General features: G+C 48.4%; 1 protein-coding gene across 1 annotated transcript in view; it reads left to right on the plus strand.

Moving 5' to 3' along the window:
• The window catches only part of LOC145506383 (olfactory receptor 4A47-like), a 162,709-nt gene that overhangs the window by 29,399 nt on the left and 109,250 nt on the right, over positions 1-24,060 (plus strand). The window contains exon 2 of the mRNA XM_081490951.1: positions 17,670-17,761. The gene's annotated coding sequence lies outside the window, so the exon portion shown is untranslated. The remainder of the gene's footprint in view (positions 1-17,669; positions 17,762-24,060) is intronic.

The following is a 24,060-nucleotide window of genomic DNA, read 5'->3' on the forward strand; positions in this document are numbered from 1 at the left end:
CAAGCTCAGATCTGACAGGCGGGAATCTGTGTATAAAGGACCTGATTATTCACGCTGTACAGGCTGTAGTAGGCTCCAGGGATCCGTAACCAGGGCTTGGGCCATAGTGACTCCACAGCTGTTTTAATGCCTGCGGAGGGTTCTGCCTATAGTGGGGGTGGGGTGAGTCTCCTGAGGTTCTGAAGGCCAACTTTTTGCAGGTTCATGGTGCACAGAGAAGAGAAGGCGGAGTCCTTCCCTTGAGGTGGTCACAGCTCATGGATGAGCCAGACAGGCAGGCAGGGCACAATAGCACCTGAGCTGCCTTCATGAGGAAATGGTGTGAGGGCAGAGGAAGAGAAGCAGGTCTGCTCCCTCGTGTGGTGCCCAGGGCAGGTTGTCACCAGACTAAACACTTAACTATGGAGATGACCATCACTGCTGTCTGCAAAGGCTTTACACTGGCATGTGTCTTCATCTAGCGGTCAGGCCGTCTCTAAACTACACTGTCCATGGGCATGGCCTCTTCCTTGGAACTTGCCGTGTTTCGTCTCTTCCTTACTGAACATTCGTTTCCAAGAGGGTTTTTGGGCCACAAGATTGTTGAGTTTTCTCTAGCTTTGCCTCATGAGGAATGCTTTTCCGGTTGTTGGTGTGGTTTGTTTTTCCAGCTCTCTTTCTTGGGTTATTTTGTGAATTGGTTTCTGCCAGAGGAAGAGCTCAGAATTTGCCTTCTGGCTGAGATGTGACACTCACAGCAGCAACGCCTACCTGGATATTATGACCACATTTGCCGAAAGGGCTTTGTTATGCAGAAGACCCCTTGAAAGTACCTACCCTGTCCTTTCAGATACCCAAAGGCTATTTGCAATGAAATAGAAAACAATAACGCTCAACTTTAGTCTTACAATCTGTGGGGAGTCAGAAAAATCCCCTGGAGAAGGGAAACACTAGCCATTCCAGTATTCTCGCCTAGAGAATTCCATGGAGCGTGTAGTCCATGGAGTCGCAAAGAATCAGGCAAAATCTGATGACTGAACAACAACAATGAAGCTTCATCACTCATCAAACAGAGACAACAACAGTATTTACACAACTGTGTGCATGTTCAGTTGCTCCTTCGTGTCCACCTCTTTGCAGCCCTGTAGATTGTAGCCCCCAAGATCCTGTATCTGTGAATTTTTCAGGCAAGAATGCTGAAATGGTTTGTCATTTCCTCCTCCAGGGGATCTTCCCAGCCCAGGGATTGAACCCAAGTCTCCTGCATCTCCTACATTGGCTGGCGGGGTCTTTTCTGCTGAGCCACCTGGGAAACAAGTCATTACATCACTGGGTTATCCTAAAGTACTTAGTGTAGAGTCTGGCTCTTGGGAAATTCTCACTGGTAATGTGAATATTCAGTCATCTATCATTATTGCTCATAGGATCATGGAATGGCCATGCTCACAAAAGGGAAAGAAGAGCCTTTCCAAGTCCAGTGAAATCCTTCGCCACACATATCTTTTTTAAAACTTGACTTTGAAATAAATACCAAACATAAAGACATTGGTTATGGCCACCAGAAAAGATGGAGTTGTACCAACAAGTGAGGATTCTTCTCCAAGTTCCAACATGCATGTGTTGTTTGCCTGGCACCACCCACACTTCTGTGACAGCAGCTGGGGGTCCTGCAGCTTAACTCAGTGTGGACACTGCCTATCTGCGGGTAGTGCCAGACCCCACAGGTTAAAGGCCCAACCCTATAAGACCCTTGCCCCACTTGAGACATCATTTGCAAGCCCAGATGGTCACCTACGCTCTGACCCACTGGCCACCCGTTCAGAGGTTCTAATGACTTTGGGTTCTATTAATTGGTAGAGTGGCTCACGGAACTCAGAGAAACATGTTGCCTACTAGATCACAGCTTTATTGTAAAAGGTACTAAAACTCAGGAACAGCAGATGGAAGGGGATGCACAGGACAGAGTGTGTGTGGGGGAGGCACGGAACTTCACGCTCTCCAAGCCCCGCTTTCCCCAAATCCACATGTGTTCATCAACCCAGAGCTGTCCAGACCCTGTTTGGTGGTTTTTCTGGAGGATTCATCACACAAGCACAATTGGTTAAATCACTGGCTGTTGGTGATTGCTTCGACAGGAAGCCCTTCTCGCGTTCCCAGACATGGTAGTGGGGAGGGACCGGAAGTTCCAATCCTCTAACCATGTGGTTAGTTCCCCTGGCAAAAAGCCGCCCCCCTTTGGAAAAGAGGCACTCTCTGAAAAGTCATCTCATTCACCTAACAAGAGACACCTTGACTGCTGTCCCCACTTAGGAAATTCCCCGAGTTTTAGGAGCTCTGTGTCAGGACTGGGGGGCAAAGACCAAAAATGTATTTCTTCTTATGAATACAAGTCACAAGGTCACAGTGACCCCAAATTTCAGTGATAATTTGGTACTATAGTTTTAAAAGGTTTTCAGCAGTTGATTGGACCTTTTTTAAAAAAAAATGTTGGGGCCACACCTCAAGACATGTGGGCATCTTAGTTCCCCAACCAAGGATTGAACCCACACTCCCTGCATTGGAAGGCAGAGTGCTGATCACTGGACCACCAGGGAAGCCCCTGATGGGCCCTTTTTTGATGAGAATGCTCCTGTGGTGTAAACTAAAGGGTTCAAGATTTCAAAAAGCTGGAGCTGAGCATGAGCCATCTTCTTATGCTGTCTTTAGATCATAACCGACTTTTCCATGGCCCTTGCAAGCCTGAGCTTTCCCCTGAGATGAGTCAGGCCCCAAGCAGCCTGTTGCCTTCCCCTGCTCGAGACCAGAGTCTATTCGGGGGCCGCTGGGCGCAGGCAGCATGCAGGGTGTGCGCGGGTCCACGCCAGCGGGATTAGCGAGAGATGCCTGGGATGGCTCATTGCCGGGTGTGCTCTGATTACAAGAAGTGAGAGGGTTTGGGGAACAAGATAGCCTCGGAGAGAGCCCAGCCACACAACCTTGCCCACTGTGAAACAAAATTGTGCTGCTTCCCCAAGGAGAAAGAAATCCATGGACTCCTTTGAATAATCAACGACCCCCAAAAGATGAAGAGTCTTAAAGTGGGATTCCTCAGCCTTGGCGTTGCTGGCATTTGATATGTTGCAGCATTTGTAAATACAACCGAAAATGTCCCCAGATGTCACCAGTGTCCCCCGGACCCCAACATTGAGGGCCAGCTGGACAGGCTGGACCAGGAGCAGGGATGAATGAAATGAAAGTTGCTCAGTCATGTCCAACTCTTTGCAACCCCATGGACTATACAGTTCATGGAATTCTCCAGGCGAGAATAATGGAGTGGGTAGCCTTTCCCTTACCAGGAGATCTTCCCAACGCAGGCATCGAACCCAGGTCCCACATTGCAGGCGGATTCTTTAGCAGCTGAGCCCCAAGGGAGGCCCAAGGGAAGACCAGGAGCAGGGATGGGAGAATGCAAAAGGACAGTGAAGCAAGAGAAATGGGGGCAGAGAAGCAAGTCCGCCCTCCTGAGACGTCTGCTGGCCCGGTCATCTGCAGTTGTGACCAGGTCACGGGGGCTCAGAGGTGTGTGACCCCCTGTGCTCCCCCAGGGCCAGCGGGTGTGTGAGGCTGAGCTGCTCCGGGGGAAGCGTGGGCCTCAAGCCCCACACAGATGTGCGGCGCGAGCCTTTCTCCCGAGTCAGGAGGTTTATTGTTGAGAAGACTTCCCGTGATGAACAGGGGAAGACCGGCCTGGCTGAAGTCGCGGTCAAGGGGTGGATCTTTTTTTGTTGTCGTTTGCTGTGAGGCTCAGGCATAAAAACTTTTATTAGAGAAGTCATGATTATGTATAGATGTGTGTAATTTTGATCTGATATTCAAATATTCAAATGTTTTCTCTTTTAGTTTCTCAGCTCAGTTCAGTTGCTCATTCGTGTCCAACTCTTTGTGACCCCATGAACAGCAGCACTCCAGGCCTCCCTGTCCATCACCAACTCCCAAAGTTTACCCAAACTCATGTCCGTTGAGTCAGTGATGCCACCTAAGCATCTCATCCTCTGTCGTCCTTTTCTCCTCCTGCCTTCAATCTTTCTCTACATCAGGGTCTTTCCAGTTGAGTCAGCTCTTCGCATCAGGTGGCCAAAATATTGGAGTTTCAGCTTCAACATCAGTCCTTCCAATGAATATTGAGGACTGATTTCCTTTAGGATGGGCTGTTGGATCTCCTTGCAGTCTAAGGGACTCTCAAGAGTCTTCTCCAAGACCACAGTCCAAAAGCATCAAGTCTTCTGCGCTCAGCTTTCTTTATAGTCCAACTCTCACATCCATACGTGAGTACTGGGAAAACCGCAGCCTTGACTAGATAGACCTTTGTTGACAAAGTAATGTCTCTGCTTTTTATTTTTTTAATCAGCTTACTCATTTTAGTTGGGGGCTAATTACTTTACAGTACTGTAGTGGTTTTTACCATACATTAACATGAATCAGCCATGGGTTTACATGTGTTCCCCATCCTTAACCCCCCTCCCACCTCCCTCCCCATCCCATCCCTCTGGGTCATCCCATTGCCCCAGCCCTGAGCATTTGTCTCATGCATCGAACCTGGAATGACGTTCTGTTTCACATATGATAATGTACATGTTTCAATGCTCTTCTCTCAGATCGTCCCACCCTCACCTTCTCCCTCAGAGTCCATAAGACTGTTCTATGCCTCTGTGTCTCTTTTTCTGTCTCGCATATAGGGTTATCGTTACCATCTTTCAAATTCCATATATAGGCATTAGTATGCTGTATTGGTGCTTTTCTTTCTGGCTTACTTCACTGCGTATAATGGGCTCCAGTTTCATCCATCTCAATAGAACTGGTTCAAATGTATTCTTTCTAATGGCTGAGTAATATTCCATTGTGTATATGTAACACAGCTTCCTTATCCATTCGTCTTGTGATGGACATCTAGATTGCTTCCATGTCCTGGCTGTTATAAACAGTGCTGCATTGAACATTGGGGTACACGTGTCTCTTTCAATTCTGGTTTCCTCGGTGTGTATGCCCAGCAGTGGGATTGCTGGGTCATATGGCAGTTGTATTCTCAGTTGTTGAAGGAGTCTCCACACTGTTCTCCATAGTGGCTGTACTAGTTTGCATTCCCACCAACAGCGTAACACCCTCCAGCATTTATTGCTTGTAGACTTTTGGATAGCAGCCATTCTGACTGGCGTGAAATGGTACCTCATTGTGGTTTTCATTTGCATTTCTCTAATAATGAGTGATGTTGAGCATCTTTTCATGTGTTTGTTAGCCATCTGTATGTCTTCTTTGGAGAAATGTCTGTTTAGTTCTTTGGCCCACTTTTTGATTGGGTCGTTTATTTTTCTGGAATTGAACTGAGCTGGTAGATCTTAAGGACACAGAATATTGGGAGTCCCAGATGGGGCTTCTGATACTGACGACCACAACCTGGGGGCTGGGGGTGGGGGAGGCTTAAAACAATACTAATCGATTCTCTCCCAGTTCTGGGACCAGAAGTTTATTGTATTTTCTTTATTTTTATTAAATTAGGTTATTTATCTATCTTTTAACTTTACAATACTGTATTTGTTTTGCCATACATTGACATGAATCCACCATGGGTGTACATGTGTTCCCCTTCCGAAACCCCCCTCCCAGCCCCCTCCCCATCCCATCCCTCCAGGTCATCCCGGCGCACCGGCCCCGAGCACCCTGTATCATGCGTCGAACCTGGACTGGCGATTCGTTTCACATATGATAATTGACATGCATCAGTGCCATTCTCCCATATCATCCCGCCCTCGCCCTCTCCCATAGAGTCCATGATACTGTTCTATATATCTGTGTCTCTTTTGTTGTCTTGCATACAGGGTTATCTTTCCGATTTACTAAATTCCAAGGCGTCAGCAGGACCGGGCCCCCCGACCCGGGCTCTGGGGGAGCGTCACTTCCAGCTCTTCCAGTTTCTGGGGCTCCAGGTGTTCTTGGGTTTGGGGCCACGTGCCCCCAGCCTCCGCTTCCTACTCACATGGCCTCCTCCTCTCTGTGTGTCCTTCCTCTTCTTATAAAGACACCCAGCATTCTGCATAAGGCCCAGCTAATCCTCTATAACCTTATCTAACTTGATTTCATCTGCAAAGACCCCATTTCCGAATAAAGCCCCCCTCGCAAATATGAGGAGTTGGGATGTGGGTGTCTCTTTTGGAGGGCACCATTCACCCATCCACAAAGCTGGGCCTTTACACATGAGCGGTTATCCCAGGAGTGGGGGGAGTTCACGCAGGACCCCTCGAAGTACAGCCATGGGTGGGGGAGGCATGGCTCGTGGTTGGAAGGCTGAGCGGGGCAGGTGGTCTGGTGGGAACCAAGCTTTGAGCTGGCTGCCTCGGTGCAGGGTCCCGGGGTGTGCATGGAAGCCCCTGAGGTCGTCAATACGCAGGTTCTGACTCAGCAGGTCCAGGTGGGCCCCACACTGCGCTTCTCACCTGCTCCCAGGGTGTATAAACTGCTGAGCCTGGTCCACGCTTGGAGGTGTGAGGAGCGTGCAGTCCTGTTTCCCAGGAGCCGTCAGAAACGTCCCCAAGGAAGGCCCCTCCCCAGTGTCCACTCAAGTCCCCGATCCCCTGTCCAGTGCCCCTGAGGTACCCCAGACAGAGGCCCGCACACCCCGCTGGGTGCCCCGGGCCAGGAACCCAGTGGAGGGGGAGGGGCGGGCCTGGAAGAAACGTGCTCATGGCTCCGTGTGTGGGGCGGATGGAGGCTGAGCCCGGCCGACGGGCTGTGCTCACAGGTGACCCACTGGCCCCCGCCCCCCGCCAGGCACTGTGATCCCAGGGGAGCTCAGCTTGAAAACTGCTTCCCCAGCCACCCAGAGGAGGGGCCCTGGTTGTCAAATTAGGATCTGACAGCTTGATCCAGAAGACGGCCCCCGAAGTCAGTTTCACACATGAGGGTCCAGGAGGGGGTCATGTCAGAGACCCCTGGGACAGCAGATAGGATGGAAACGGTGGGGGAAGGTCCTGGAGGCAGGCAGCCCAGGCCTGCCTTCTGCAGGAGCGCCTCTTCTGCCCACCCCCCACTCCTCTGTCCCTCTGATGGCGTTGGGATCTGAGCCAGGGATTCCAGGAAATGGAAAAGAGCAGCTTGTGCGCCAACATGTTTCCCTGTACCTGAAACCCATCAGCATTTTTCAAGTCCAACCTCAAAGCCAGGGCGTTATTGATGTCCTAGGAATGTCTTTGTAAGCCTTCCAGAGTGCGGGCGGACACCCGGGCTGGACTCGGGAATTGAGGCCCAGGGAGCAGGCCCGGAGGTCTGGCGTCTGAGGAGCCCCAGACTTTCTGTGCGAGGGAGGACTGAAAAGCCACTCTCTGGGGCTGCCTTTCCTGCCTCCAAGGACGATAGCCTCCCCTACCGCGTTTGGGCTGAGAGTCATCCTGGGCTGGGAAGCGCTGGCTGGGAGGTCATTTTTCAGAGGCCATTGCCCAGGGGGCCCCGCGCCCAGGGAGAGCTCCCACACTGCCTGGGAACGTCAAGGCGCCCTCCACACGGCTGTTCTGTCACGTTTGCTCTGTGGGAGGGAGCTCGCGAGACTAGGCCTGTCTGCACCGTGCTCGGCTCCTGCAGGGAGAACACCGTGGGCCTAGGGGCCCCAACCGGCATTTTTCTCCTGGGAAGGCCACACGCGGAGCGGCCCAGCAATGCCTTTGGAGCCATCCCGTGGCTGTTTGCTTTCGTCTGCCGGAGCTAGCTTTGCTCCCCTCAGCGGCGTTGGACAGGGCCGGGGTAGGCCCGCCACCCCTCGCCGGGGGCCCCTGGGAAGTGCGGGCTGGCCTTGGCCAGGGGACACCGGCATGGCACACGGACCTCTCCGCCATACTCACCTGGCCTCCTGCCCCATGGGAGGACGCGTTGCCCTAGGACTATCTTTGCAAGGCTCCCAGAGTGCAGGCAGTCACCCGGGCCTGACTCGCGAATTGAGACCCTGGGAGGAGGCCCGGAGGTCTGGGATCTGAGGAGCCCCACACTTGCTGGGCGAGGGAGGACTGAAAACCCACTCTGTCGGGCTGCCTTTCCGGCCTCCAAGGAAGATAGCCTCCCCTGCCAACTTCGGGCTGAGTGTCACCCCGGGCTGGGAAGCACTGGCTGGGAGGTCATTTTTCAGGGGCCATGGCCCCTGGGGCCCCGCGCCCAGGGAGGGCTCCCACACTGACCGGGAACTTCAAGGCACCCTCAAAAAGGCTGTTCTGTCACGTTTGCTCTGCAATACTAGGCCTGTCTGCACCGTGCTCGGCTCCTGCGGTGAGAACACCGTGGGCGCCCGCCTGCATCCCGGGACTTTCTCCTTAGGCTTTTAGTTACATCATTTTGCAAGAGGTACGGACTGACATATGCAACACTTAAAAAGACGTTAGTTGAAATTCTTGTTTTATATAAGGCCTGTGCTGATCTACAGATCTTCCTTGGTGGCTTGCTAAGTTGCTTCAGTCGTGTCCGACTCTGTGCGACCCCATGGACTGCAGCCTACCAGGCTCCTCCGTCCATGAGATTTTCCAGGCAAGAGTACTGGAGTGGGGTGCCATTGCCTTCTCCGCCCTGGTGGCTTAGCGGTAAAGAAACTGCCTGCCAAGGAAGACACGCTGGCTTGATCCCTGGGCGGGGAGGATCCCTTGGAGAAGAAAATAGCAACCCATTCCAGTATTCTTGCCTGGGAAATCACATGGGCAGAGGAGCTTGGAGGCTACAGTCCATGGGGTCACAAAGAATCGGACATGAGTTAGCGACTAAAACAAACCACAGTGCTGATTTGTGAATACGATGGCCATGAGCCAGGTTCCCTAATTGTCTTCCTTTCCCTTTTCGTGTTGTTTCCAGATGGGGGAAATCAGGTCATTGGCAGGCATCCCCCTGGAGTGATTGCAGCGTCTCTGCTGGTGTTTCATTCAGCATTTGGAAAGATCTGGAAAGTCATCTGTCCCCCTTCCCTAGCCAACAAACCTCTGACAAATCTGTAGTCAGTTTCTTTCATGACTTGCCTGTAAGAAAGAATTGTTCTGATCCTTTAGAAGCAAGATTTTGCTACATTTGAGCAGTAGTTTTGGTAAAGGACTAATTTAGGGTTGCAAAAATATAGATGTCATCTATGTTTTGTCTCTGCCTCAGCATTACTGACTCATTCCTTTATGAGCCCAATTGATACAATAGTTTACAGAGATTCACAAGAATGCTAACATTTCCACTTAACAGAGGAAGACAAACGGGCTGATGCTGCTGTTTAGTCACCGAGTTGTGTCCTACTTTTTGTGACCCCAGGTACTGTAGCCCGCCAGGCTCCTCTGTCTATGGGATTCTCCAGGCAAGAATACTGGAGTGGATTGCCATGCCCTCCTCCAGGAGTTCTTCCTGATCCAGAAATCGAACATGCGCCTGCCTCATTGGCAGGTGAATTCTTTACCACTGAGCCATCAGGGAAGCCGAAAGCCATACTGGGACAGAGACAAATGCAAACAGCCCCCAAAGCAGCTCATTTCCTCTTTCGTCTTGGCAGCTCTGCACAGGGCCGGGTCGTGGATCTGAGTTTGCTCAAAAGAAGAGTCAAGTGACCCTGCCGCTGGGCTACGGAGGCCCCCCTTTCATGACAACCCCCTCACCCCAAGCATTTCTCTCATTTCTTCTTTGCTGACATGTCCCCCTCCGCCGCCGATCACACGTGGCAGTATATCACTGGGTGACCCGCTCTACCTTCATGGCGTGCCACAGCTCGTGGGCATCATATGAGGGTGGGGGGTACATGAGGCCGACCATGACGTCCTTGAAGTGATTGGAAAGCTTCTTCTTCAAGTCCCCAACCAGGTCCTGTGCAGGGAAAGCAAGTACTTGCATTACACCACTTCCCAAGTTTGCGGGGAAAATGGGATAATTGCAGAAAGTCTTCTAGCAGGATTCCCTTCTCCTTGCCCCTTCACATGATAGCTAGTTTGGTTTGGATTCACACGTGTGTACATGGGTTACATGAGAGGATGGACTTGAGGGTTTGAAAATGAGTGATGTGGTCATACCTCCACACCAGACGTCATCTGTATGGATATTCTAGTTACACAATCACAGAACCATGATCCTTCTTTAATCCCAACACAACCCCTCTTCTGAGCCTATAAATGAAAGTTAAAATCTGAAAAGCTTAAAATAAATAAAAGTTGAAACTGAAAGCATTTCAGTAGGGAGTATAATAGTTTTGTGTGGAATTAATGAAATATTAGTCCTTAAAGAAAATATGCATTTTATCATTATAGCAGTGTCTTTTAGTAAAGAGTTCCGGTTATACTGTTGCCAAAAAGCTTGTGTAAATGAGTTAAGTAAGCAGTCTTGGAACTTTCTTCAAATAGTCACCTGAAAAAGAAAAACAAGCATGCTAGATTTTAGCCCTTGAAATACAGGTATAAAGGCGTGAAACTGATGGTTTTCCTTTAGTTTTCATTTCACTCATATAGAGTAGATGTTTAAAAACAAAAAATATGCACAATTTATGTTTTCTAGGGTTATAAAGACATCTGAAAGATTTTTTAAATGTACCATTTCTTGTTAAAATGTACAGTATATATTCAGTTATATGTTAAAATATGCAACAGTTTAGTTATGAGATGATTCACTAAGATAATTCAATAAGGCACAATAAGCTTTGTTACAGTACAAAACAAAATTGTCATAATTTTCATTTTATTTGCTATAATCTGGCAGTATATTTCCTGTGTTTCTTTTTTAGCAAAAAAGGCATCAGCCACAAGGTGTTAATTGGCAACACAGAGAATGTTTGCTCAGGTCAAGGCAGTTTGTCTAATGTCTGGAGTTGTGGCTGGTCTTGGAGTATATATAAGACTTATAAGATCGCCTCCTCATGGAGCTGGTATTCCAGTCAATTCCCTCATCTTTTGCCATCAACTGTTTCTAATTTCTGTAACAGACTGTCCTGGTGTGCTGTCAGGAGGCAGGCAAAAGCAATGATAAAGCCGTTGTGAACACATGAGCTTGTGAAGACTTTGTTCTCCTGCCCACATGAGCTCAGCACATCGTTTTGAAGGAAAGGCAGCAGTGGAGTCAGTGGGTTTTTATTTCTACTTTTTCTCAGACAAGATGGTAGGAGCTGGAGAAAAACAACACACGATCTCTGTTTTCAAGAGGATCCACATCCATAAACATCCCAGACATAATGCGAGTGAAAATGCGAGCTAATGCTTTGGAAGGCTCTGGTCATCATTTTTCACATCATAAGATCCTAAACAGTAGTTCAAGAGGGTTCTAAAAATTCAGATAAGAGATGAGAATGGCCTTACAGGCCTAGGGACACAAGACAGTCAGACAAGGGAGAAGTTGCTTTGGGATGGGCGTTCAGAAGTCACTTCTGATAGTTAACTTTATTCACTTTTGCTGGGCCATTAACATTGTTCTAGATGTTTCTGTGAAGGTGTTTTTAGATGATTTACGTTTAAATCAGTGGACTTCAAGTCAAGCGAATTGCCCTCCACAGTGTGGGTGAGGCTCCTTCAGTCAGCTGAAGACTTTCCCTCAAGAGTTCTGCCAGCAGCTGATCCTTGACACCGGGCTCCTACCCCCTCTGAGCCTCCAGTTGGCCTGCGTCTCGGCTGGCCTGCCCTGTGGATTGTGGCCTGTCCACCTCACAGTCATGTAGCTAATCCCTCACATCGCCCTCCCTCTCGGTGGCGGTGGGCATCCTTCCGACAGCGAGGACTTTGCATAGTCAGAACAGCATGAGGGTGACACGTTTCCTGCGGCACGGCTCATGACTTGTCTCTCGGGTGAGTTTACTCTCCCACTGCAGCAAAATCAACTGCGAACTAATAATAAAGATGGATCTGGGCAATCCCAGATACTTTATTTAGTGAACCTGAAAATGTAACACGTCAAAATATGTGACATGCAGCTGAGACAGTAATTGAACATCCATTTTAGCTTTAAATATTTATATTAGAAGAGAAACAGTCAGTCAATGACCTAATCTTCCACCTCAAAACTAGAAAGAGAAGAATATATTAAATCCAGTATAAGAAGGGAGGAAATGACAGGGTGGAGTGCAGACTGTGATGGATTACTGTAACTGTATTACACATGTATGAAACATATATTCATATATTTTAAATTTTAAAAAAGGGAGGAAATGAGAATACGATCATAATTCAATGAAATAGAAAATTAATAAATACTTAAACTGTCAATGAAATCAAAACCTAATTTCTGAATGTTAATAAAATTCTAATTAGACTGAAAAGAAAAAAGAAAATGCAAAAATATTGGCAATGTAAGAGTAGCATATACATATAAAACAAAAAAAAAGCATACACAAATACTACAGATATTAAAGGAAAAAAGAATATTATGAACACATTTATACCACTATATATATTTTTAGTTGAAATATAATTTATTTACAATGTTGTGTTAGTTTCAGGTGATTCAGAGATATATATATATATATATATGTTTATATGTTCTTTCTCATAATCTATCTCTTAGGTTATTACAAAATATTGACTAAATTTCCCTGTGCTATACAGTAGGTCCTTGTTGTTTACCTATTTTATATATAGTGATGTGTTTATGTTAATCCCATCCTGCTAATTTATCCCCCCCTGTTCTCCGTGCATGTGAGTCTGTTCTCCATTCGTGTGAGTCTGATCTCCGTGCCCGTGAGTCTGTTCTCTGTGTCCGTGAGTCTCTTTTCTGTGCATGTGAGTCTGTTCTCCATGAGTGTGAGTCTGTTCTCCGTGTGTATGAGTCTATTTCTGGTTTGTAGATAAGTTCATTTGTGTCATATTTCAGATTGTACATATAAGTGATATCATACAGTGTCTGTCTTTCTCTATCTGACTGGTTTCACTAAGCGTAATGTTCTCCGGGTCTCTCTATGTTGCTGCAAGTGGCATGATGTCATTGCTGTTTATGGCTGAGCAATGTTCCATACGCATACCACAGACACATTCCGCATCTTTATCCACTCCTCTGTCCATGGACACCTAGGTTGCTTCCACGTCCTGGCTATTGTGAACACTGGGGTGCGCGTGTCTTTTTGAATTATGCCATCATCATAAAGCCTGAAATACTCAGCATCTGTAGGTCATTCCTGTCACCTGGCTGCTGCATCCCTAGGGACCGCCTGTGGCTGTGTCACAGACAGGAGAGCAGAGCTGAGGCTCAGTTCCCTTCTGCACTCCTGATGGGAATAGGAATGGTGCAGCGTCTACAGAGAACAGCATGGAAGCTCCTCAGAAAACTAAACATACAACTACCATATGACCCTGCGATCCCACTCCTGGGCATATATCTGGAGAAAAACATAAAGATACACCACTATAGTTGAAAATTTAGTTGAAAAGTATAAATTTGTTGACAGCCACATATTACCAAAATAGGACAAGGAGAATTTCCAACTCAATCTAAATTTCCTTATATTAACGAAAAACAAAACCAAACCAGATTCACAAGTAATCCACCCTCTTTAATCTCTAGACCCAAGTGGAGTCACTTCATAACATCTATGACACATTTTAATGTAGAAGTAAAATCATCTCTACACAGTATTGTGTAGAAAGCAGAGGGTGAAAGAAGACTTCTCAATTTATGCAACTATTATTGCCCTAATACTCCAATAAAAAAAAAAAAATGAAATCCAGTGCTGTGCCTCGGTTTAAAGGGCGGCAGACCGAAACGTTAGAATCAGCAATTCTTTGCGAGCCTTCCTCTGGCCCTCAGGGCAGCTGATTGTTTCTTTGGCACTGCAGCTCCACCCCTGAGTTTATTGCACTGGATGAATGACCATATTACAGGAATGTTTGCCCCCCTCCCCAAGTCTGTCTCAGGCTTCTCAGGTGGCTCAGCGGTACAGAATCTTCCTGGCAATGCAGGAGAGGTGGGGTTGATCCCTGGGTTGAGAAATTGCCCCCGGAGAAGGAAATGGCAACCCACTCCAGTCTTCTTGCCTGGGAAAGCCTAAGGACAGAGGAGCCTGGCGGGCTACGGTCCATGGGGTAGCAAAGAGTTGGACATGACTGAGCGACTAAACAACAAGAAACGGCTTTATCACAAATGTTGCCAAATTTGGCCGAGTGCTGAGTGGTCAGATGTGCAGAGTTTATGGTGTATACCCGGTATAAATGAACCTGTAACAAGTTGAAGAATGAAGGAATGAACGTGGGAGGAGAAAGCCCTGAAGTTACTGATTAAACGTAAAACATACAGGCAATGGCTTGGGCATGGCAAAATCCTCCATTTGATCTTCAGTCACTTCTGGGGTCCCTATCCCTCCCGAACATTCGTAACAGCATCTTCCCCTTACTTCACCTGTGATCGCTGTGGGCTCTGACCCGGAACACCTGCGCCGGTTCCACTGCCCGGTGAGGTTCGGCGCGGCCGCAAGATGGCGCTGGGGAGCTGCGCGCCGGAGCGCGGGGGTGCGCGGGTGCGTGTGTGCGCGTGGCTATAGCACACGGATTTGATAAGGGACCTAGAGGAAGCTGGAGCACTGCGGTGAAAAAGACTGCCGGTGGCGCCCGGGCGGGAGGTGGCCCGGGTTCAGCCCGGGCCGAGCGTCAGCTGCGAAGTGGGCGACTCACCTGTGTGCCCCGTCTGGTCTGTACAGTGAGGACGGCTCCCACCTCAGCGTTGAGCTTTCTAGACAATGTTTGCTCAGGTGAAGTCCTTAACATGTTTTCTGGCTGCTATGAGGCACTGAAAATGTCTTTTTTCCCAAAATATATTAGGTAATTTGCTGTAGGTTTAAAATGGTGGGTACTAGCTGTGTCCTCTCTCCCCTCTTTTTTCTTTCTCTCCACCTCATTAGTTGTCTGTTCCCTTATATATCTCACAGCCTTTCCAGTATCCAGTTGTCAGTGATTCCATGGTCTCTAACTTACGAATGCATCCCCAAATTGACGATTTCATGCCCAGTTACTGCTGCAGCCTCGGCCTTTCGTGGTCATCGCTCCTGCGGTCAGTGCCCAGGCCTCCAGAGCGCCCCGTTCTGCCCTCCCGTTTGCCCTCCCAGCGCACCTGGCAGGTGACCCTGGAACATGCACATCAGCTAGTCACTTCTCTGCAGAAAGGCCCTTCCCCACTCCAAACGCCAGGACGAATTACAGCTACGTTTGTGCAGCTCAGCTCAGAATACAGCAAAGATGCAGGTGTTCTGTGTGACGGTCTCCAGGGCGCTGGATGGGCCCGCGGTGGACACATCCCTGCCCTCACCTCCGGCCGCTGCCATCCCTGCTCCCTATCCGTTCCACCCCGCCGCCGGCTTCCTGCAGCTCCTGGGTCTGCAGGCCCCTCCCTCAGGGCCCCAGCTTCCCATTCCTGTTACCTGCATGTTCTTTTGTTGTCTGTGCTGGCTGCCTACTTCATAGAGCCTGCTCTCATCACCGTTGACAGTATGCCCCGGCCCCAGTACTGTTTCTCGCCCGGCTTGATCTTTTCTCCAGAGCACTAGTTCATTCTAACATGATACGCGTGCGTGTGTGTGTGTTGCTTCAGTCCTGTCTGACTCTTTGTGACCTATGGACTGTAGCCCGCCAGGCTTCCCTGTCCTTGGCATTTCCCAGGCAAGAATACTGGAGGGGGTTGCCCTTTCCTTCTCCAGGGGATCTTCCTGACCCAGGGATTGAACCCGCATCTCTGAAGTCTCCTGCATTGGCAGGCGGGTTCTTTGCCACTAGCACCACCTGGGAAGCTCGCTGTAGTGGTGGCTTGTTTTTCAGGACATCAGAAGACAGTACTTTCATTAGGGAAAACAGATATTGAGTAACATGTTGAAGTAGCCAAACTTCTCAAGTTCAGAGCAGAGCCTTCACCTGCGTTGTCTAGTCAGTGTTTTAAATGCTCTCCGGAGGGACAGACACAGCGTTGCAGATGCAGTCTTCACAGGGTGCCTTTCCGCAGCCTGCCTGCTGCTCTTTCCTGTTTGCCAAAGACTCGCCCCAAAGGGACTCCTTGGGCCTCACAGCCTGGGCCTAAACTAGGCTGATGAGTGGATGCCCTTCAAGTGGATCTGTTGGAGCTGCAGGTGGGCCGTGTCGCAGCAGCTCCGACAGCTCTACTTAAACTAAAAGTGACATGGTGGTTCCCTTTTCTTTCTTCCTTTCACCTTTACCTAACTGTGTGCGCTCAGGGCAAGACACAGGATGGCCAGCACTCTGCTTGTTGGAATATGTTTTTAACTTCTATCACTTTTCCTGCTGTTGTAAAAAAAAATACTTGCTCTTGAAGCCATGTTGTAGACCTGTACCAAGTGTGACTTAGAAGTTGTCTTAATTCTGCCCACCCCAATAGTCATCGTGTAAACCCTCGGGAAATTTTATGTTACATTAGAAAAACACTTGTGCAAACTGCTTTGTCACTGTGCAGTGGTAAGTAAATGTTTAAAAAATGTATTTACTTATATTGACATGTAGTTGATTTACAATGTTGTATTAGTTTCAGGTATAAAGCAGGGTGATCCGTTATAGGTTGCTGCAAGATATTCAATAGAGTTCCCTGTGCTATACAGTAAACCGGTGTTGTTTATCGGTTTTATTTACAGTGGGATCTATCTGTTAATCCCAGACTCCTAATTTATCCCCCGCACCTTTCCCCTTTGATACCATATGTTTGTTTTCTATGTCTGTGAGTCTGTTTCTGTTTTCTATGTAGATTCATCTGTATTACTTTTAAGGATTCTATGTTTAAGTGATATCATATGGTATTTCTCTTTCTCTGTTACTTCTTTTGGTATGATAATATCTCTAAGTCCATCCATGTTGCTCCAAATGGCTTTATTTCATTTTTTTTTATGGCTGAGCAATATTCCATTGTACATATGTACATATCACATCTTCTTTATCCATCCTTCTGTCATTGGACATTTAGGTTGTCTTAGATATAAAAGTCACATCTTGGCTATTGTATGCTGCTATGGACACTGGGATGCATGTAGCTTTTCAAATTAGAGTTTTCTCCAGATGTATGCCCAGGAGTGGGATTACTGGATCATATGATAACTGTTTGTTTAAGGAATCTCCATACTGCTCTGCATAGTGGCTGCGCCAGTTTGTATTCTAGAATATTACTTCAGGTGAATTTGCCTCCTCTAGGAACCACTGTCAGATTGCCCAGCCCTTCAGCTGGGACAGACCTCCCCAGCCCAGGGGCATCTTGGGTCCCAGGTTCCACTGTACTGGGGAGAACTGCTCTGGGTCAAGGTCTGGAGTGACCGCATCCCTTACGCTGACCAGTGTGTCAGTGGTGTTCCAAGGCTCCTCTCGTGTGTCTCGGGACTAGTGTCAGCAGCTCGTCTATCGTAAACTATCAAATAGTAAGAAGTATTTGTGAAATGTGCCCAGAACTGTACCTTATTCAGCAGCTAAGAGAGTAATTTCCTCTCATCTTTCTTACTCATGTTCATAAAAATCAATGGTTGGCATACAGGAAATCTATCAGCTCTCCCACAGGAAGGGAAAGCTGGCCTTGTCCAGGTGGAAGAAGTCATTCTGAACGTGAGCAGTGGGGGAGGTCAGGAAGCCATCCCCAAGGTCCAGCAAGCTGACTGGGGGGCAGCCAGAGGAAGAAATGAAGGAAAAGGGAAATTTAGGCAGTTTGTCGGTGTTTTTTTTTTCCCTGTTAAGTGTACCCTAATGGGATTTTTTTTCCTCCTTTGTATTTACAGGCAGAGTGGACTTCTGTGAATGCAGTTCCTGTTCTGTATCAGACCCTGGCTGGACCCGGTCCCTGACTCCAGGAGGTGAAGGCTGAGGGGCGGGAGGTAAGGTCAGTCCGCACACCTGGCGTGGAGGGAGGGGCAGAGAGCCAGGCCTGTGCGCCGGCAGCAGAGGATGTGGTATAGCAGTCTCGGGGGTGTGTGTCTGCGGTGGCCTGAGTGTGTAGGTCCCGGGGAGAGTGCACGGAGTCCTGGCCGCTCAGTTTGCAGACCTGCAGGGCCTCCTCTTGATGCAGTGGGCAGAGCAGGAGGTGGCCAGCCCAGCTTGAGGGTCAGAGTGCAGATGCTGTGGACTTGGTGAGAGGGGTGGGAGGATGGATTGAATTTGGTGCACAGATGGGTATTTTGCGGGGGGATCGAGATTAATGCTCTGGTATTAAAGCGGGACAGTAGAGTTTTAGGTTTGGACTCCTCCTGCCTTCAGTTTAGGGATAGCCAGGGTAAGGTCCTGGGGCAGCAGCTTGGGGCGGGGCACCATTTCCACATCCATCTGGATACCACGTGGCGATGCCCAAATCAGAACCGTGTGAGCCAGGGACCCGTGGCAGTAAAAGTGACTAGGAGACTGACTAACTGACCTGATGGGATCTGAGAGCCGAGGGGCCCCACTAGGCTCCTCTGAGGGTCCTCAAGCTCTCTGGAGGCCTGGGACGCTAGCACAGGGGGTCTGACCACTCTGAGACCTTGGGCGTGTGGTAAGGCCTCTTCCCTGGAGGATCTGGTGTCTAAGAAGGTGCAAACACCTCGTTTCTTAGTTTTTTTTCTCGGTCTGTTTTAGGGCCATTTTGTAGAAAGTGATAAAGTATTGCTTTTACTCAAGTTAACCTCATCTACGAAAGGCACAGATGTACGTAAACTTTTGGGATATGAACTTACTGAAAATGACCTCTCTTACGGCAGTATGCATATTGCAGCAATATTGGGTGACTGATGCTGCAACTTGTATACCTTTTTTTTTTTTAATAAATTTATTTATTTTAGTTGGGGGCTAATTACTTTACAATATTGTAGTGGTTTTTGCCATACATTGACATGAATCAGCCATGGGTTTACATGTGTTCCCCATCCTGAACCCCCCTCCCACCTCCCTCCCCATCCCATCCCTCTGGGTCATCCCATTGCCCCAGCCCTGAGCATTTGTCTCATGCATTGAACCTGGAATGGTGTTCTGTTTCACATATGATAATATACATGTTTCAGTGCTATTCTCTCAGAACGTCCCACCCTCACCTTGTCCCTCAGAGTCCATAAGACTGTTCTATGCATCTGTGTCTCTTATTCTGTCTCGCATATAGGGTTATCGTTACCATATTTCAAATTCCATATATATGCATTAGTATACTGTATTGGTGTTTTTCTTTGTGGCTCAATTCACTCTGTATAATGGGCTCCAGTTTCATCCATCTCAATAGAACTGATTCAAAGGCATTCTTTTTAATGGCTGAGTAATATTCCATTGTGTATATGTAGCACAGCTTCCTTATCTGTTCGTCTGCTGATGAACATCTAGGTTGCTTCCATGTCCTGGCTATTGTACACAGTGCTGCTTGTGTAGCTTTTACGTTCTCTTTCAAAGGAAAACTACTCCGGGTGTCACAGGAACATAAGAAAAGGAGCAGTTTTACCTGGAAGAAAAACAACAACTGGTTTCCTACTACGGTTTAATTCAGCTAATTTCATGAGCAGTGGTGGCCTTTTAGATGTCATTCATTCCAAAGCAGAGAACACCTTTGTTTTGTGTACTGTGGTTGTTCAGAGCCTGAGGTTTGGAGATGGAGTAAATCTTTAAGAACTAGTCTTACAGAGAAAGAGTTATGGTGGTATTTCATCGATAATGGTCAGGTGACAAAAAGTAATTGCTATTCCAGGTCCTTTTGGACTGAAGAGTTTTCATTCTTAATCTGTGGTTTAAGTGCACAAAAGAGGAGAGAAATCCTTAATGGCACCTGCTTTGAAACCAGTGCATGATTCCGTAAAGTACTCTGGACGGTTCTATTGCCTGAAATTATTTTTGAGCACCATTCTTTTCTAATGGTCTCTAACTGCAGCTTTGGGAGGAAAAGCTAGTGGGGAAGCCACTTGGATAGAGATGTGGGTGAGGACCTCAGGAGAACTGCAGGAAAAGATCTTATTTCTGGGCCTGGATCATTAGCTCTATGTGCCTTCCCTGGAGCTGAACATGGGGTGTTCCCAGGCAGTGCCTAATTGGACCAGTTGGTAGTGTTGGGCTGTGAGAGCTTGTACTTTATGAAGCTGAATGATTTCTAAGAAAGGGCTGGTGGGGTCACACATCATGTGCCGGCACTTCTGATGTGTCTCTTTCCCACATCCTGTGCAACACGTTTGAGGTAGAGGAACTGTCTCGAATGTTCAGTGAAGTCGGACACCTTTGTGATCAGAGACTGGAGAGCCCAGACCCTGTGCGGAGGTGTCTCAGAAGTTTGCCTGGAAACGGGAGGGGTTGGGGGGACTCACCCGGCCGAAGGCACCCAGGTAAGCCTCAGCGATGAGCAGCCTCTGGGCGTTGCAGCGCTGGGTCAGGATGTCGATCAGCAGGTCCTTGTCACAGCCTGGAAGAGAGTTGTGTTGGAGAGTGAGTGAGTGCTGTGGGTGCCACACTGCAGGTAGGGAGAGCCCACGGTGCAGGGGCCAAGGCCAGTGGGCCAGCTCGTCCCCTGGTGCTCCCAGTGGAGGGAGAAGGCCCAACGTGAGTGGAAGTTTCAGGGTACCCCTGCCGTGGCCGAGGTGCCTTCCGTCTCCCCCTCTCCTGCTGCTACAGACTTTTCTTTTAAAAGATTCAATACAAATAGAGGGGAGGAGAGAATGTGGCCTTTCTTCCATCCCCCTCCTACCCCACCAGCAAAAGGCTTCCCTGATCTCCACACGGATCCAGTTTGAACAGACCCCATGTCCTTCTCACCACACGGCTCTGAATGATTTACAATGTGCGTTGAGAGGAAAGTCACTGCTCTGGTCCTGCTGACAGCAGGTGAGACCACCAGGGTCCCTCTCTGTTTTGGAGAAAGAATTCCCCGCAGAAATGGAGTGAAGCAGGCACAGAGGTTATTGGCAGCACAGTTCATGCAAAGGGAACAAAGAAGCAGTTCATGTAGAGCAGGAGCAAAGCGGACACACAGACCCAGAGAAGACAGCAGGCAACGTCCCTAGTGAGGAGTGTGCCAGAGACGGGATTTAAATCACTAATGTGGGGCACTTCTTCCAGGGCTGTGTTCCACTCTGGCCAGGTATCTTGCCTCTTTCCCCACATGTGACCTGTCCCAGGGCCCTCCCCATATACATGCTCATCTTTTAGCCAAGATGGATTCTAGCACAGAAGATTGTGGGAGGTTTGACAGCACTTATTATGATGTGAGAGCTGGACCATAAAGAAGGCTGAGTACTGAAGAATTGATGCTTTTGAACTGTGGTGCTGGAGAAGACTCTCAAGAGTCCCTTGGACAGCACGGAGATCAAACTAGTCAATCCTAAAGGAAATCAACCTTGAATATTCATTGGAAGGGCTGATGCTGAAGCTGAAGCTCCAATACTTTGGCTACCTGATGCAAAGAGTCAACATATTGAAAAAGACCCTGATGCTGGGAAAGATTGAAAGCAGGAGGAGAAGGGGACGACAGAGGATGCGATGGTTGGATGGCATCAGCAACTCGATGGACGTGAGGTTGAGCAAGCTCCAGGAGTTGGTGAAGGACAAGGAAGCCTGGCCTGCTGTAGTCCATGGGGTCGCAAAGAGTCAAACGTGACTGAGCGACTGAACAACAACTTATAGGATGGCGCCCCCTCCCTCTGAGACCCCTGAGGAGCCGCTTGCACACTGGCGCCTGGTGGGGCGGGGCCTCGTCTCCCCGCCCTCAGGAGGGACAGGTGTGCTCATCCTCTCTCTCACTCCTGCAGAGCTCGGCTCCTGCCACTGATTCCGTCTTTGGAGTATCAGGGAAGACACAGCTCCCGTTGAATCCACCTGACAAACTCCAGCTGCTCTACTCAGGGGCCCATGTGCCCCTTACTCAGTGCAGACTCTCCAGAGAAGGAAGAGTCTTGGGGCAGGGAGCTGTGAGAGGAGGGAATCCGGCCCCTGCTTTTAACAGGGGCTCTGCTCCTAGGCTCTGAGGCCTGCCCTTCCTCCTCCACCAACCCATCAACCTGGTAAAATGCCTGGATGTACAATCGCTGCGGGGAGATTGTGGTCATAAAGAACCACCTGCCAGTGCAGGAGACAAAAAAGACGCAGGTTCAATCCCCAGGTTAGAAAGATCTTCTAGAGAAGGAAATGGTAACCCACTCCAGTTTTCTTGCCTGGAGAATCCCATGGACAGAGGAGCCTGGCAGGCTATAGTTCATGGGGTCGCAAAGAGTCGGACACTGGGCAGTTTAGCATGCACACATGCAGTCACAGTAGTGACCAGGAAGACCTCAGAAGCCCCTCAGCTTGACCAGTATTTAGATAAACTTCTCCTTATCATAAGCCTTCCATCTTTTCTTTTTTCTGAGAGCATTTACTTTGGAAAACTTGTGGTTGTAAATTCTTTCTTTACTCATTTGAGATGTAAATCTTCTCCCAACCACTTGCTGGATGGCTAGAAATGCCTTCCTCAAGGGCTTAGAATCCACCCCTTTCAGCCACAGTCATTGAGTGAGACAGTTGCTGGCCCCGGGCTCTGTGGCAGGCAGAACCCTCAGTGCCAGTAGGCAGACTCGGGAGTCCTCATGGCGTGACCGGGCCCCCACCCTGTGTCCTCTGAACTACTCACTAGCTCAGCCCAGGGCTCAGACCTCGCCTGCCTTTATCCCAGAGGAGCTGGGGGCAGTCTCTCTCCTTTTGCAAAGGCATCCTGGCCTGTTGAGTTGTGTGTGGTACAGTTTTTCTCTGACGAATTATGGAGATGTGGAGAAAAGCGAGTTGAAGCACTAGGATGTTAAGCAGATCATATTTTGGGGGTTTAAAGCCATCGTGGAAATGTGGGGATCATAGGAAGGTAATGAGTCGGGTGTGGAAACAGGCAGTGAGTGAGGGTGAGGATTGGATCAAGGTGGGTGAGTGTATCTCTGGAGACCCAGTGTGGGGCAGGGTGTCTATTCATGTCAGAGAGATGGTCTGGCAGCTGCAGAGTGGAGGTGGGAAGGCAGAGACTCTTCTCCAAAGACTGGAATTTCAGATTGGTGACAAAAAGGTGGCATGCAGTAAAGTGGCACTGAGCAGCAGGGTGCCCAGGCTCCCGGGTTAAGTCCTGGACCCGAGGGACATGAGATGGTTCTAGAGGAGTCTGTTGACTGCTTGATCCAAAATAAATGTAGTTTTAATAATAGGTAGAAGGTTTTTTGGTATTGACCATCTGGTGATGTCCATGTGTAGAGTTGTCTCTAGTGTTGTTGGAAGAGGGTGATTGCCGTGACCGGTGTGTTCTCTTGGCAAAACTCTGTTAGTTTCATTCTGTACTCCAAGGCCAAACTTGCCTGTTACTGCAAGTATCTCTTGACTTCCTACTTTGGCATTCTAGTCCCCTATGATGAAAAGGACATCATTTTTTTTTTTTTTTGGTGTTAGTTCTAGAAGGTCTTGTAGGTCTTCATAGACTTCAGCCTCTTGGGCATTAGTGTTTGGGCATAGACTTGGATTACTGTGATATTGAGTTGTTTACCTTGGAAACAAACAGAGATCATTCTGTAGTTTTTGAGATTGCACCCAAGTACTGCATTTTGGACTCATTTGATGACTGTGAAGGCTACTCCATTTCTTCTAAGGGATTCTTGTCCACAGTAGTAAAATGATCGTTATCTGAATGAAATTCACGCATTCCAGTCTGTTTTAGTTCACTGATTCCTAAAATATCGACGTTGGGCCTTACGAAGCATTACTAGGAACAAAGCTAGTGGAGGTGTTGGAATTCCAGCTGAGCTATTTCAAATCCTAAAAGATGATGCTGTGAAAGTGTTGTACTCAATATGCCAGCAAATTTGGAAACCCAGCAGTGGCCACAGGACTGGAAAAGGTCAGTTTTCATTCCAATCCCAAAGAAGGTCGATGCCAAAGAGTGTTCAAACTACCACACAATTGCACTTATTTCACGTGCTAACAAGGTTATGCTCAAAATCCTTCAAGCTAGGCTTCACATAGTGACCCTAGAACTCCCAGATGTTCCAGCTGGATTTAGAAAAGGCGGAGGAACCAGAGATCAAATTGCCAACATCCACTGGATCATAGAAAAGCAAGAGAGTTCCAGAAAAACATCTATTTCTGCTTCATTGACTCTGCTAAAGCCTTTGCCTGTGTGGATCACAACAAACTGTGGAAAATTCTGAAAGAGATGAGAATACCAGATCTCCTT

The sequence above is a fragment of the Giraffa tippelskirchi genome, chromosome 1, assembly GCF_054371585.1.
Source record: "Giraffa tippelskirchi isolate mGirTip1 chromosome 1, T2T-mGirTip1v1.2.pri, whole genome shotgun sequence".
NCBI classification, from domain to species: domain Eukaryota; kingdom Metazoa; phylum Chordata; class Mammalia; order Artiodactyla; family Giraffidae; genus Giraffa; species Giraffa tippelskirchi.